Raw genomic sequence first — 16,648 nt, 5'->3', positions numbered from 1 at the left:
GACCCCAATTTACATCACATATGATGCATGAAACCATGAAACTCATGGGAATCCAACACTCATTCACAACTCCCTACCACCCCCAAGCAAATGGTCTTTGTGAAAGATTTAATGGCACTCTAAAGAATATGTTAAGAAAAGTGTCAGCAGAAAAACCAGATGATTGGGATAGATACTTACCAGCAATCCTATTTGCATATAGAGAAATACCCCAAGAATCTACAGGCTACTCCCCATTTGAGTTGATGTATGGACGATCACCTCGCGGCCCGATCAATATAGTAGCCGACATTTGTAAAGGGAATGAGGAGGGCAATAACGAAATTTTGTTTGCTTACGAATATGTAAGAAACCTGAAAGACAGAATAGAGGATACATGTAAGCTAGCACAGGAATCCGTCACTAAAAAAGCAGAGAAATACAAGGAATACTCCGATAGAAAAAGCAAGTCAAGAAAATTTGAGATTGGTGACAAAGTACTAATACTCTTACCCGATGACTCGAGTAAACTTTTAGCTACATGGAAAGGACCATTCAAAATAACAGCAGTAAAATCTAATGTTAATTACGAGATTAAAATTAACAACACAACAAAGACATTCCATGCAAATATGCTAAAAAAGTATTTTGATAGAGACACAGTGTCGCAACCTATATTTACTAATATCGAAGCTTCAAATGCAGGATTAATCATACCGTTGGTCATGGGACACAGACACCCGAGACAGAAAAACAAACAAAAATCGCACAATCGCAACCACCTAAGACAAAAAAAGAAGTACGCAAAGTACTTGGGCTCCTAAATTTTTACAGGAAATACATTTACAACTTCGCGCACATCGCGACACCGCTAACAAATCTGACAAAGAATGGGTCACCGAACAAAATTGTTTGGACAGAAGCGTGTCAGAATAGCTTTAACCAATTAAAGGCATTACTCTGTTCAGAACCAATTCTTAAATTACCCGACATATCAAAAGAATTTGTTGTAAGAACTGACGCGTCTGATAAGGGCATCGCAGGTGTACTATTACAGGAGCATGAGGGAACTCTAATGCCTTGCTTATATGCAAGCAGAAAATTATTGGACAGAGAATCACGATACTCTGTAATAGAGCGTGAAGGACTGGCCATCGTCTTTGCTTTAAAGACATTCAGCAGATATCTACTGCTAAAAGAGTTTGTGGTCGAAACGGACCATAAACCACTCACGTACATAAGAAATAACAAAATGAATAATAGTAGAGTACTAAGGTGGAGTCTATTTTTGCAAAATTACACTTTCAGTATCTCTCACATACCAGGTTGTGAAAATATTCACGCCGACCTACTTTCTCGATTAGTGTAATGACGTGAGAAGGGTATAACTTAACCTCTCATGCATACTGTTAGTTACTTCGCAAATTATGCCAAATCAGAACGCACAAATTCGATAATTTTATTTGTAAACATGATGACCCAACTTAATGTAACATTGAGTATTGTTTGGATATATATACCATACCCATTCATGATTTGGGAAATCTTCTCTTTATCTATCATTGTTATGAATTTTCACTCATTTATGATTAATAATTGAAATGTCAATATTCCATTTACATTTTCATTCATTTCATTCAGTAAATTACCTTCATATCATCGACTTAAATCATGCTTCATTGCCATCACTATTGTTTATCACAATGATTTGTAATCACATTGCCATCATGTTGTTCATCACAATGATTTGTAATCACAATCTTTCATTGTTATTGTCACCCATTCATATACCTACGTTAATATAAACATTTTCATGTCTAGTTAATAAATAATTTAATTGTAGCACAAATCATAACAATGGATTAATGCTAGAGTATCATGATAGTAAATTTACTTCCGTTTGTAAAATCTATCTTTCCCATAATGGTTAAAGAGTATATTTTAAACGTGGGTGGGGGGGTGTCACAGTAAAGATTGTTCACAATTATCTTATTAAATTTTATTTTATTAAGAACTGAATTCATCTCACTCCAGTTATATTTCGGTAGGCTTAGATAAACTTTACCTTCTAATATTAGATCGTCTTTCCTTTTATAGTCTTCCCTCGAATTAATTTCTAATTAGTGAATACTTTTCATTCTACATTCTGTCACGTAGCCACTTATTATAAAAGCTGATAGGTCTAACATTCGACACTCACTTTCTCTCCACAATCTATGCCGGACGGCCAGTCACTCTATTCCTATATATATATTGTAAGATTTTTATCTTTTGGGACTTTGTAGATATTATATCTACACCATTAAGACGCCGGAGCTTTTAACTTTGATTGTATAATCTTCAAGGATCAAACCCAAGCCCGCTGTACTACACTATAACCTCTTACCAATTGCCTGGAAGTGGAATTTTACGAGTCCAATCCTGTTATCAGAGGAATAGATCATCCAAGCCCATCAACTGCCTGGAAACGTAAACTTATGAACCTGAGATTATCATAAGTTACGTAAAATATTCATATCTCTATTTGTAACTGCCACGATCACTGTTTATCTCTTTTAATTAAATGTCATCATTATTTTTATTTCATTGTAAACAAATCGTTAATTGTTTTTCATTTATAGTAACTAGTAAATTCTGGGGCCTCATTCTACATATATCTTTATGCATAGTCGAGTAGCTCTTTACTCACTTGAGACCATGACACTTATGAGAGATTATTAGAGAGGCGCGAGGGAAGTAGTTTAAAAATGGAGAGAGAGAGAGAGAGAGAGAGAGAGAGAGAGAGAGAGAGATTGTCAGAAGTAAGGGAAAAAGAAAAGGAGAGCGGGTGAAAAACAGTATTTAAGCACAGAGAAACAACGCGATAGAGAAAGGGGAGGAAAATAATGGAAGATGAGTAACTTCTTTTAAACTCAAATAACTAGAATTGGTTCCACATCGATAAGTAGTATATGAGATATAACGTTAATAATGTGCTGTTTTTTTTAATAATTTCAACAACAATATCTGCAGAACTGCCTCCTTGATAATTTGTAATTCTTGGGAGATAAAAATTGTAGTCGCCATTGCAAACTTTAAAAATCAATAGTTTATCAAGTGGAATAAAAACACTTGAAAATCATGAAATTATTAGGTAGTCCGGCATCAAATTTAATTTTCTGTAGGATTTAATGACTTAGGAATGCTCATCAAGTTCTAAAATTGGAGCCAAAAAATTTCTTTATTCTACGAATTCTTCATAATAGTCGGCGGGTGTTCAGCTGTATTCGTGTAACTCTAATATAAGTCCTCGGTAGATCCTGCCTTATCAATCAATGTCAATAGAATCGGAAACTTCTCTCACTTGATTCGGGAAAAATTCACAATTTTTTGTATAATAGAAGTATTTAGAAAGACTAGAGTGTACTTCCTTTTTTAAAAAAAAGGTTGTCCTTATTAGTAATTTAATTACCGTAATTATCAACCTTGCCTTTTGGGGTTAATTGCATTCGTTGATGGTCACTAACATTTCTGTCAGATCGAAATCTGAGAAACGCAATTACCGCAAAATGGGCTCAACAAAAAAGACTCGCCTTTCGACGTTTTGATACTTCCTTCAAAATTCGATCTTGCCAACTTAGTTTAGTGTAGAACTCTTGCCATGCCAATATCAGATTCTATACACTTGTAGAAACTACGCGAATGTCATTTAAGTTAATTTTGGGTGCAATTATTCTGCAGGGTTTTTAGGGCTCCACGCTGATTTTGCGCCTTCATATAAACTGTAAATTACTCACATAAATGTATGGAATTTTTATTTTTGAGTGGATCTGAGCAAATGCAGACCTGAGCAGACAGATATTAAATAAGAAGGGAGTATAAGCTTGTTTCCTATATGTTAGCTTAACGGATTTTGCGTTCTGCTTTATAACATGTTTTGTGTAAAAATGAGTTTGGAATCGTCTTCGATAGGGTAAGCTTACGATCCATCCTGTTAAATCTGAACAGCTTTTATTTTATCGAATCCTGCCACAGGGTGCTTTAAAATTTTTATTTTTTGTCTTAGTCGAACATTAATATATCACTAATATTATTGTATTCTCCTATAGACGCCCATGTTGGTATTATTAATTAGCCGCAAACAGTTTGTTAGTTGATCCTATATTATAATTCAATGACAAAAATCGATCAAATATTATATCAGTCTCTTACCGGCCAGTTGTCAAAATATGGAAAAACATTGAAAATATATTTTATGAAAATCAAAATGTTACATTTTAAAAACACGTAGCCATCTTTGTCTTTATTCTTTTTATTTGTATTGTTTTGATATGATTTGGTTTCCTTTCGATTTTTAAAGATGTTTATTTATAATTTTTTTCTCATTGTTTAACATGATTATAAAAGTGACCTGTTCAGCCTCAAAAGCATTTTTGTAGTCTTCAAGCACATCAATACACGTTTGTTGTGTATTCCATATGACCTTAAATATTGATAACCCGGTTAATAATGATTGAAGAAAACAAAAAAAAAATAGAGGACCATAAATTGTAAATGATGATTAAAACGAATCCTAAGTTATTTTGTGATATAAAAACTGTTTATAAAAGTTTAGATAAACCATCTAAAATGACGTACATGTGAAAACATGAATTAAAAAGCAGATCTTTTCAATTCAGTACATACTGCCGTAACTCCTAAAAATACCTTGATAAGAAAAATTAGGCCAGAAAGCTCTTTATTCAAATAAGAAAATCCTAGGTTTGAGATTTTTTGACAAGATTAGGACCCATTCAATCGACCGATATTTGAAGGACAAGGGTTTTTTTCGGGGGGAGGGGGAGGGGTTGCCAAAATTATAATGATGTGTTATTTCAGGCTCTGGGAATATCAGCTCGATTCTTTGTCAGATTATTTTCACATTAACCTAAACAACCCCACTCAAAATGGAAATATAGTATAGACTTTTTTTCGAAAAGAGTTTATTTATTCAGATCTGAAATCTGAGTTACGTTGACTTTAAATAAATGAATCGACATCTTAACCTATTTTTTTTTTTCAATCAATTTGTTCAATGAGATTCTAACACTTGTAATTTAGTATGCGCATTTATTATTTGATTTGGACACACTTTATAATTTGTGTCAGAGACATTTGTGTGTCTTTGTTGTATTGCATACTAGCATATCTAGATAATTTATAAAGATTTAATTGACTCTAGTTGTTTCCCTCTCTATGGAGTGATGTATGTTTTTGCCGGTCAGTATCGATTTTCAGATGTGAAATTGTGCTTTAGATAACTGTTTGTTTTGTTTTTATTTGTTTTACGGCCTGTGGGACATTTAGGTAATTTCAGCGCCAGTGAAAAGGACAAAATGGGAAAGTCAAAAAATTCTATTTTTGCGATTAAAACCACCCACGAAAAAAGTAAGACGAGGGGGATTAATTCAAAAAGGGTAACAGAAATAGACTCCAAGGACAAGCAATAAATGCGCTTAGTTTGACGTCATCTAAAAGTCTTATCCATGCACAAGCACAGGATCCTACAAAGAGGAACACATTCAAATTCTTACACAGTATTTTTAAACACGTATACAGCATACAACAGAGAAATTTACAAACAAGAAAGAAATATCATCAGCAAATACTAATATTTTACATTTGACTGTTCGCCTCTCCATCATCATTGTGAGTAATGTTCACGATGGTCGCCGCAGTAATGACCTTATTTGCAACATATATTATTATTATTATTATTATTATTATTATTATTATTATTATTATTATTATTATTATTATTATTATTATCATCATCATCATTATCATTATTATTATTATTATTATTATTATCATCATCATCATTATTATTATTATTATTATTATTATTATTATCTCCCTTCTCTCATTTATTCACCCTCTTTTTCTTAATTCACCCATCCCTATCCTTCTATCCATCCTTCTATCCATCTCTCCATCCACCTACAGAGCCGCCTGAAATTCCCTCCAACATGCTCACTCGTTCATTGCACTCGGTATCCTCTCCTTCCCACCCTCTCCACCCGCCCTTGACCATCTTTGAGAAAAGAGAGAGAGAGAGAGAGAGAGAGAGAGAGAGAGAGAGAGAGAGAGAGAGAGAGAGAGAGAATGAAAAAATGAGAGAGAGAGAGAGAGAAAATAAGTAGGAGTGAAATATCTGTTCAATGTTACAGTTATTTAACGTTATAACAAGTGTAACTATATCACAAATTGCCATATTTATGGACAATAAAGATCTATTATTATTATTTTATTATTATTATTATATTATTATTATTATTATTATTATTATTATTATTATTATTATTATTATTATTATTATTATTATTATTATTATTATTATTATCTCCAACTCCAAATCCTTTTATTTCATCTTTTGGGTTGCATAAGCCCCAGCTATTAATGTATTGTTGTTTTGTTTTGTTTTTCTCTATAATCTTGTGGAACTTCCCGAGTACATGATTTCATTACCATTCATCCCTTCAGTCCTCATCCCAAATATTGGGTATATGGACCACCGATGAAACTTTTCCATCCTCTTCTGTCCTTGACCAGTATTTCCATCTCCTGCCTATGCATCCCATACCTCTCCACTCTACTAGAAGGTCTCTCCCCGAGGTTGACCTTGGTCTTCCTTTTTTTTTCCTTTTTCCATTCATACGATAAGTGGAATTTTCAAATATCTTTCTTGTCCCTTTCCTTTTGTCCATTATTGATTGTCTTCAAATTACGTAAAATATAGTCAATATTCTTTCACATTATTTCCTACATCTTCATCTTCTACTCAAATTCATACTTAAACGTTAACTCTTTCTACAAGTCTTAGACCGACAACTCACAACTTACACCTCTCTCTCTCTCTCTCTCTCTCTATCTCTCTCTCTCTCCCATTTATCTCCCTCTCCCTTCTTTAGCACCACCTCTATCGTCCACATCCAACACCCTCTCATTTCCACATTTGAAAAAAATGTGATTTTTTTTTTGTACCCTCAGATCTTTGTGTCCTGTTGTTTTTATCCTGACGAAGGCAAAGGACCGAACAGTTTGTTTTGTGTTGTTCCCTTTTATATGAGTCATATTTACTCATTACATTTTTCTCTCCAGCCAAGACAAAATAATGTCACCTCATTTCATTCAAAAACAAAGACAAAGATAGTTCTAAGATGACGTCACTCAGGTCTTTGTTATTGTTTTTTTGCCAACCGCGTTTATGAGTAGTGCTCACTGAACTGTATTAACCTGACACGTTCGTGGATACACACTGTTTTGTGTGTTGGTCCGTTATAGATAGAATGCGCTTGGCCAAGGAGTTCACAACATTGCCATAAGGAAGTATAACGGACCAACACACAAACTCTGTGTAACCATGAACTTTTATAGTCTGGTTAATACAGTTTAGTGAGAACAACTCACAAACGCGGATGGCAAAAACCATAACAAAGGCCTGAGTGACGTCATCTGCATCCTATCTATAGGGGGATTGAAGACACTGTAAAGGTGACCTACTTAGGGGAGGTCAAATGTGCCTTTCCAGTTGTGTTTCTTGCCATGAAATATCTGAAAAAAGACATGACTGTGATCATAACACATGAACAATAATATATCAATAGAAATGAGATTGTGAACATACATCAAATCTCGGGTTCAATTAATCGGTTTCCTCTCACTAAAATCTTTCATATTTTTCATTTATTTATTTAAATCTTTTAGATTAAAATGAAGTTTTATGTTAAATAAATTTAGAACATGTCTTCACTACCTTTCTTACTAGTAGTAGTAGTAGTAGTAGTAGTAGTAGTAGTAGTAGTAGTAGTAGTAGTAGTAGTAGTAGTAGTAATAGTAGTAGTAGTAGTAGTAGTAGTAGTAGTAGTAGTAGTAGTAGTAGTAGTAGTAAAAGTAGTACTAGTAGTAGTAGTAGTAGTAGTTGTTGTTGTTGTTGTTGTTGTAACATTAGTAGTAGTAGTAGTAGTAGTAGTAGTAGTAGTAGTAGTAGCCATAATAATAAGAGTAGTAGTAGTAGTAATGGATGCAGTAGTAGTAGTAGTAGTAGTAGTAGTAGTAGTAGTAGTAGTAGTAGTAGTAGTAGTAGTAGTAGTAGTAGTAGTAGTAGTAGTAGTAGAAGTAGTAGTAGTAGTAGAAGTAGTAGTAGTAGTAGTAGTAGTTGTTGTTGTTGTTGTTGTTGTTGTAACATTAGTAGTAGTAGTAGTAGTAGTAGTAGTAGTAGTAGTAGTAGTAGTAGTAGCCATAATAATAAGAGTAGTAGTAGTAATGGATGCAGTAGTAGTAGTAGTAGTAGTAGTAGTAGTAGTAGTAGTAGTATAGTAGTAGTAGTATAGTAGTAGTAGTTAGTAGTATAGTAGTAGTAGTAATAGTAGTAGTAGTAGTAGTAGTAGTAGTAGTAGTAGTAGTAGAGTAGTAGTAGTTGTAGTATAGTATAGATAGTAGTAGTAGTAGTAGTATTAGGTAGTAGTATAGTAGTATGTAGTTAGTAGTAGTAGTATAGTAAAAAGTAGTACTAGTTAGTAGTAGTAGTAGTAGTAGTAGTAGTAGTAGTAGTAGTATGTAGTGTAGTATGTGGTGTAACATAGTAGTAGTAGTAGTAGTAGTAGTATGTTGTGTGATTGTGGTATAATAGTAGTAGTAGTAGTAGTAGTATAGTAGTAGTAGTATGTAGTAGTAGTAGTAATAGTAGTAGTAGTATGATAGTAGTAGTAGTAGTAGTAGTAGTAGTAGTCAGCTAGTAGTATTAGTAGTAGTAGTAGTAGTAGTATAGTAGTATAGTAGTAGAAATAGTAGTAGTAGTAGTTAGTAGTAGTAGTAGTAGTAGTAGTATATGTAGTAGTAGTATATAGTAGAGTAGTAGTAGTAGTTAGTAGTAGTTGTAGTAGTAGTTGTTGTTTTGTAATAGTAGTAGTAGTAGTAGTAGTAGTAGTAGTAGTATATTTAGTAGAATAGTAGTAGTAGTATAGTAGTGAGTAGTAGTAGAGTAGTAGTTAAGATATAGTAGTAGTAGTAGTATAGTAGTAGTAGTAGTAGTAGTAGTAGTAGTAGTATAGTAGTAGTAGTAGTAGTAGTAGTAGTTAGTAGTATAGTAGTAGTTAGTAGTAGTTTAGTAGTAGTAATTAGTAGTAGTAGTAGATAGTAGTAGTAGTAGTAGTAAAGTAGTATGTAGTAGTAGATATGTAGTAGTAGTAGTATAGTAGAGTAGTAAGTTGTAGTAGTAGTAGTATAGTAGTAGTAGTAGTAGTAGTAGTAGTAGTATAGTAGTAGTAGTAGTAGTAGTAGTAAGTAGTAGTAGTAGTAGTATAGAGTAGTTAGTAGTAGTAGTAGATAGTAGTAGTAGTAGTAGGTAGTAGTAGTAATAGTAAGTAGTAGTAGTATAGTAGTAGTATAGTAGTATAGTAGTAGTATAGTAGTAGTAGTAGTAGTAGTAGTAGTTAGTAGTAGTATAGTGTAGTATGAGTATAGTAGTAGTAGTATAGTAGTAGTAGTATATAGTAGTAGAGTAGTAGTAGTATAGTAGTAGTAGTTAGTAGTAGTAGTAGTAGTATGATAGTAGTAGTAGTATAGTTAGTAGTAGTAGTAATAGTAGTAGTAGTAGTAGATAGTAGTAGTAGTAGTAGTAGTAGTAGTATAGTATAGTATAGTAGTAGTAGTTTAGTAGTAGTAGTAGTGAAGTAGAGTAGTATAGTAAGTATAGTAGTAGTAGTTTAGTAGTAGTAGTAGTAGTAGTAGTAGTAGTAGTATAGTAGTAGTAGTAGTAGAGTAGTAAGTAGTAGTAGTATGTAGTATAGTAGATAGTAGTAGTAGTATAGTAGTAGTAGTAGTAGTAGTAGTAAGTAGTAGTAGTAGTAGTAGTGTAGTAGTATGTAGTAAGTATAGTAGTAGTAAGTAGTAGTATAGTTAGTAGTGTAATATAGTAGTAGTAGTAGTAGTAGTAGTAGGTAGTAGTAGATAGTAGTAAGTAGTAAGTAGTAGTAGTAGTAGTAAGTAGTAGTGTATGTAGTGTAGTAGTAGTAGTAGTAGTATAGTAGTAGTTAGTAGTAGTATAAGTAGTAGTAGTAGTGTAGTAGTATAGTAGTAGTAGTAGTAGTAGTTAGTTTTAGTAGTAGTAGTAGTAGTTAAGTAGTAGTAGTAGTGTAGTAGTAGTAGTAGTAGTAGTAGTTAGTAGTATAGTAGTAGTAGTAGTAGTATAGTAGTAGTGTGTATGTTGTATAGTTGTAGAAGTTAGTAGAGTAGTAGTAGTAGTTAGTAGTAGTAGTAGTAGATATAGTAGTAGTAGTAGTAGTAGTAGTAGTAGTAGTAGTAGTATAGTAGTTAGTAGTAGTAGTAAGTAGAAGTAGTAGTAAGTAGTGTAGTATAGTAGTAGTTAGTAGTAGTAGTAGTAGTAGTAGTATAGTAGTAGTAGTAGTAGTATGTAGTAGTAGTAGTTAGTAGTAGTATAGTAGTAGTATATAGTTAGTAAGTAGTAGTAGTATTAGTAGTAGTAGTAGTAGTAGTAGTATAGTAGTAGTAGTAGTAGTAGTAGTAGTAGTAATAGTATAGTAGTAGTCAGTAGTATATAGTAGTAGTAGTTAGTAGTAGTAGTAGTAGTAGTAGTAGTAGTAGTAGTAGTAGTAGTAAGTAGTAGTAGTAGTAGAGTAGTAGTAGTATAGTAGTGAGTAGTAGTAGTAGTAGTAAGTAGTAGTAGTAGTAGTAGGTAGTAGTATAGTAGTAGTATAGTAGTGTAGTATGTAGTAATATAGTAGTAGTAGTAGTTAGATAGATAATAGTAGTAGTAGTATAGTAGTAGTAGTAGTAGTAGTAGTAGTATGTAGTAGTATAGTAGTAGTAGTAGTAGTAGTAGTAGTAGTAGTATAGTATTAGTATAGTAGTATAGTAGTAGTTAAGTAGTAGTAGTAGTAGTAATAGTAGTAGTAGTAGTAGTAGTAGTAAATAAAGTAGTAGTAGTATTATAGTAGTAGTAGTAGTAGTAGTAGTAGTAGTAGTAGTAGTAGTATTGTAGTAGTAGTAGTGTAGTAGTAGTAGTAGTATAGTAATAGTATAGTAGTAGTAGTAGTAGTAGTAGTAGTTAGTTAGTAGTAGTAGTAGTAGTAGTTAGTAGTATAGTAGTAGTAGTATAGTAGTATAGTAGTAGTTAGTAGTAGTAAAGATAGTAGTAGTAGTAATAGTAGTAGTAGTAGTAGTAGTAGATAGTATAGTAGTAAGTAGTAGTAGTATAGTAGTAGTAGTAGTAGTAGTAGTAGTATAGTAGTATAGTAGTAGTAGTAGTAGTATTGTAGTAGTAGTAAAGTAGTAGTAGTAGTAGTTTAGTAGTAGTAGTAGTAGTAGTAGTAGTAGTAGTAGTAGTTAGTAGTAGTAGTAGTGTAGTTAGTAGTTAGTAGTAGTAGTAGTAGTAGTAGTAGTAGTAGTAGTAGTAGTAGTAGTAGTATAGTAGTAAGTAGTAGTAGTATGTGTAGTAGTTAGTAGTAGTAGTAAGTAGTATAGTAGTATAGTAGTAGTAGTAGTAGTAGTAGTAGTAGTAGTAGTAGTAGTAGTAGTTAGTAGTATAGTAGTAGTAGTAGTAGTAAGTATGTATGTAGTTAGTAGTATAGTAGTGTAGTAGTAGTAATAGTAGTAGTAGTAGTAGCATAGTAGTAGTAGTAGTAGTAGTAGTAGTCGTAGTAGTAGTAGTAGTAGTAGTAGTAGTAGTAGTAGTAGTAGTAGTAGTAGTAGTAGTAGTAGTAGTAGTAGTAGTAGTAGTAGTAGTAGTAGTAGTTATAGGCTATTATTACGGGATATCACCTTGCAAAAGTCAAGGGAAATCACTCTATGGGAAGCCTCAGGATAACTCTTGAGAATATATTCTCGTTATTCGTTTCTCGGATACAAGTAAGTTGGGTATGTTTCGTTTACTTTTTTTCTTGTCTTTCATTTATTTCACTCTTCCAGATAAGTATGGATAGAATGAAGTTGACGTCAATCGGGTCTTTGTTATTGATATTTTTGCCATCCACGTATATGAGTAATTCTCACTGAACTGTATTAATCAGACTATAAACGACCAATATTACATATGTTTTTTTTGTGTTGGTCCGTTATACTTCCGGGTGGCAATGTTGTGAGCTTCTTAGCCAAGCGCATACTATCTATATGTTATGCTCCTTTCTGCCAGCGTGATATTAGTTGTTTTCTCATCACTGCAGTGACCTTTATCTTGTTATGACTTATTCGACCAGGGGGAAGAAAGCTTGTTATTTCTTTGGATTATGCCTCGCCAAAAAAAACTATTGTTATTTTGTCTGTTGCTGTCTATAATTGTGCGTAATTTGTTTTTCTTTAATCATTATATTTTTGTTATTTAATCGTCTGTGCATGCGACTTTCTTACTATTTTGCTCAGTATCAGCAGAGCTTGTTTTCTTTTCCGTTGGGCCAGTGTGAAGTTTATATTTAAATCCAAAAAGTAATTTAATATTTATACAGTATTAGGTGGGATAAATTCTCCTCCCAGACAGTATGTTTGCCTTTGGGTGCTTTAATGGATAAATAGAATTTTAGACGTTCCCCAAAACACGCATACTGATTTGGAATTAGAATTGTCTGATCCACTCTTTGTATATAGTTATCATTATAATTATCATTATTATTGTCGTTAATATTCTTTTTCATCTTCCTCATGGTCTTCTTCTTCTTCTTCTTCTTCTTCTTCTTCTTCTTCTTCTTCTTCTTCTTCTTCTTCTTCTTCTTCTTCTTCTTCTTCTTCTTCTTCTTCTTCTTCTTCTTCTTCTCTTCTTCTTCTTCTTCTTCTTCTTCTTCTTCTTCTTCTTTCTTCTTCTTCTTCTTCTTCTTCTTCTTTCTTCTTCTTCTTCTTCTTCTTCTTCTTCTTCTTCTTCTTCTTCTTCTTCTTCTTCTTCTTCTTCTTCTTCTTCTTCTTCTTCTTCTTCTTCTTCTTCTTCTTCTTCTTCTTCTTTTTATTATTATTATTATTATTATTATTATTATTATTATTATTATTATTATTATTATTATTATTATTATTATTATTATTATTATTATTATTATTATCACTTTTGCTATCATTATTATCATGATTATTATCAACATCATCATCATCATCATCACCATCACCATCATCATCATCATTATTATCATCATCATCATTATTATTATTATTATCCTCATCGCTTTTTTTTCTTGCCCTACATGTTTAGTGCTACTTGGCTAGGGACACCTTGTACAGCGCTTTGAGCGCGTTTAGTAGATATTGTATTAATTAAGTGCTCGATTCTTTTCCGTTAAAGGTGATTGCATACATTAGAAGAATCTATTTAATATAACATACGGCGTAGAGTAAAAGAGGATCAAATCCCTTGGATGCCTTTAATAGTAAACTAAAGATCTATTGATTGAAAGATTAGAATAATGATAAACAAGACAAAGATAATTATTCAACTTAACCCTCTCCTTACCACCCATAAGGAAATCGTCACATTTCGTTACGATGTAACCGACAATTTCCTCATTCTGATTTCTCTTGTACATCACAAAATTTAAAGAAATGCATTGATTACAGCTATAAATACTAAACACTGTGTTGTAGAATTCACTTTTTACTTTTTTGTTTGAGTAAGAAAAGTCTATTTTTGTGCTGGGTGGGTGTGAATATTCGAGGAAAATTCCGAAAATAGTTGGTAAGGAGAGAGTTAAATGCATCCTTTAATGTGTAATGTATAAACATATATCTTTAGCCGTGATGTGCAAAACACACACCACACACACACACACACACACACATACACACACACACACACTCATGCATCCATACATACAGAAAATAACCATTATAAGATAACAATGCATGATATTTACATACAAGATTAAAAGCCATGTCAACAACAGTGCAAACAAGTATTATTCATCATAATATATAAATCTCCCTTCATATAATTCCCTGTCTACTAACACCTTGAAATAATCTTAGATTTTACATTCTTTATTGTTTTTTTTTTATTTCAAATTTCTGGACAATACGAATACCAAACCAATTTTGTCTTATGTTCGTTTTGCATCTAGTGATATAAGTCTTAAACGCGTCCCCTCTAGTAAAAGTAATATTAGAATATGAAAGAGATACTATCCTATCCAGACCATGTACTAATCTATAAACCTGAATTAAATCCCCACGAATTCGTCTATATTTCAAACTGGGTAAGTCAAGAAATTCTAAACATTCCTTATAAGATATTGCATAAATCATTTTAAATTTCATTTTAATTTCATAAATCATCCTTTGTACACTGTCAATATTAATAGATTGTCTTTTATATAATGGGCTCCAGATGCAGTTTCCATATTTTAGAAAACAAAAATATGGTTTTATCAAGATTTATAAATGTTCTATCTATATATTATTCCCATCATTCTATTTGCACGGCTTACACAATTATCAATATGCACATCAAAATTCAGACATGAATCTAACAATCCGACACATAAGGCACAACGATAGATAGATAGATATATAGATAGATAGATAGATAGATTAAATAATTGATTGATTGTTTGATGGATAGTGGGGAAAATAATTTGACATAGCATCATACACTTCAACAAGGAATAAGAAAGATATAGGAGAGTAGTGGATTCAAGGAATATAAAGAGATGAATAAATATAAAAAGATTAGCGAAGAATTTTCAAAATATAATTGGGAGAGAGACAAAGAGAGAAACAAGATTGTCGAAACAATTTAAATGAGACAAATAGGAGTGGAAGGAGGATGACAATCAGAATCCGATTACTATCATTGTGCACTAACAGTACCAGCCGATGACCGCTTCAATGAAACCGGGGAGCGATTTGTTTGTGAGACAACTTCATTGAGACAAACAAATTATTTCTCGTGAAATCCTTCCTTATTATTAGAACTAAATGATCCCCAAAATGTCAAAATCTGACAAAAATGAAGTACTCATGCAATAAGTCTAGACGAATACTCTCTCGTAGCTCTAATATACACAAGACATAAGAAATCCATTTACCCAATTGTGCGACTGAAATAGCTCCAAGACGGATGTCAATCATACTTTTTTTAAATATGGATATTTCATGTTTCTTTTTTTATATTGTTTTGTTCAAGAGACAGTATCTAGTCTCAATAGAATATTATCATCGAATATATTGCCAAGAGCATAAGAATTTTTAATTTTGATGATGATTTGATTATTGGGTATATAAAAAGAGTTTGGCGCATTGTAACTTTTAAGTGTCTTAAACAATTTTTGAAACTATCTATAAATTATGACTTATGTGAGATAAGTCCAAAAAAATGTGACAAAATATGAAAAGGTGTGTATGAAACACAGTGCCAGACAAAACGAAAAACACAAGATAATTATCCCCCAAAAAACAAGCTGCCTCAGAGTAGATACAAGTGAAAACCGTTTTAGAACGTTATAGAAATAAATTATCATGGAATGTTTTCGCAAAATTATCTATAAACTTCAAGTTGTACATGACTAAGGGGCGGTGTCGGTCTAATTATTTGGAAAATCCTTCAAAGAATTGATTTTGGTGGAAAACGATATTTTATTATCATAGAAATAATATTATTGAAGTCCAACTTCTTAAAATATACTATAAAGGCACGAAAACACGGCCAAAAAGGGTACAGGTAGTAAGAAAAGTGTGAAAAACGGAATGCTGTTTTGCTACTTTCTCAATATGTCATTTTTAAGGGTATGGGATATTGTGTCAAACGTTTCTCAAAATCTATTCAATGAAATTGTCTGAAAAATTCCAAAGTAATGACAGAGATAATGAATTATGTCACCGTAGAGAGATTTTTTTTTGATAAGGTTTGTGTATTTTGAATTATAATCCAAATTATACATTTTAAAATCAATTTTGTCATAACTTTTTGATTCTCAACTTTGTAATATTCTAATAAAAATTCCATAAGCGAAAGCTGTAAAACCTCTATGATGACACACTATGCAACGATGTTGATAAGAGGGAAGAATATGGAGGTCATTTCTTCATTAATTTTTGTGGAACATTTGCCACAAGATAGTTATATATGCCAGACCCCCCAATTAGGTCGTAACACGGGAATCAACACGGATAATTTCTATTTTTCACCAAAAATGTTGTTTTTTAATCTATAATGACGATACAGAATGCAACTCTTCGTTTTATTTATGTGATAAAACTGTCATCTGAAATTATCATGTATCCAAAGTATTTAAATGCCTTAACTTGTTTTATCATTTCTCCTTTGCTTATTAAGTTACATGTTGGATTTCTTTCTCTCCTTGATACAACCATGCATACATTTAAATATAAACCCATACGTTAACTCTATGTAACTACTTTATCAGGGAGTAATGGTAAATTTTCTTTTGAGTCTGAGATTAGTACCGTGTCATCTGCATATCTTATATTGTTGCTATTCTCACCATTGATCTTAATCAATTAAGCCCGGACTATCTCCTAAAGTTCTAATCATTTTTTTCGCTGTAGATATTTAAAAAGTCTGGTTATACATTTCAATTATTCACGTGCTTCACTCACGTGACTCAGAAAAGAACATGCAGACCATCGTTGGCCCAATGTTAAATTTTTAACATTAATTTTCTTATAGTAATGCTATCGGGAATGAGGTTAGCGGAAGAGT

The 16,648-nt window shown here is 32.2% G+C and overlaps 1 long non-coding RNA gene across 1 annotated transcript in view; it reads left to right on the top strand.

The window, feature by feature from the left end:
• Positions 1–10,949: 10,949 nt before the first annotated feature.
• The window catches only part of LOC144963828 (uncharacterized), a 181,481-nt gene continuing 175,782 nt past the window's right edge, over positions 10,950–16,648 (top strand). Inside the window, exon 1 of the long non-coding RNA XR_013643722.1 lies at positions 10,950–10,984. This is a non-coding gene — a long non-coding RNA (uncharacterized LOC144963828). The remainder of the gene's footprint in view (positions 10,985–16,648) is intronic.

The sequence above is a fragment of the Berghia stephanieae genome, chromosome 2 (assembly GCF_034508935.2).
Source record: "Berghia stephanieae isolate SIO BIC M18660-M18661 chromosome 2, UCSD_Bste_1.3, whole genome shotgun sequence".
NCBI lineage: Eukaryota > Metazoa > Mollusca > Gastropoda > Nudibranchia > Aeolidiidae > Berghia > Berghia stephanieae.
The sequence above is the reverse complement of the archived record's forward strand: the minus strand, read 5'-3'. Positions and strand labels throughout refer to the sequence as shown.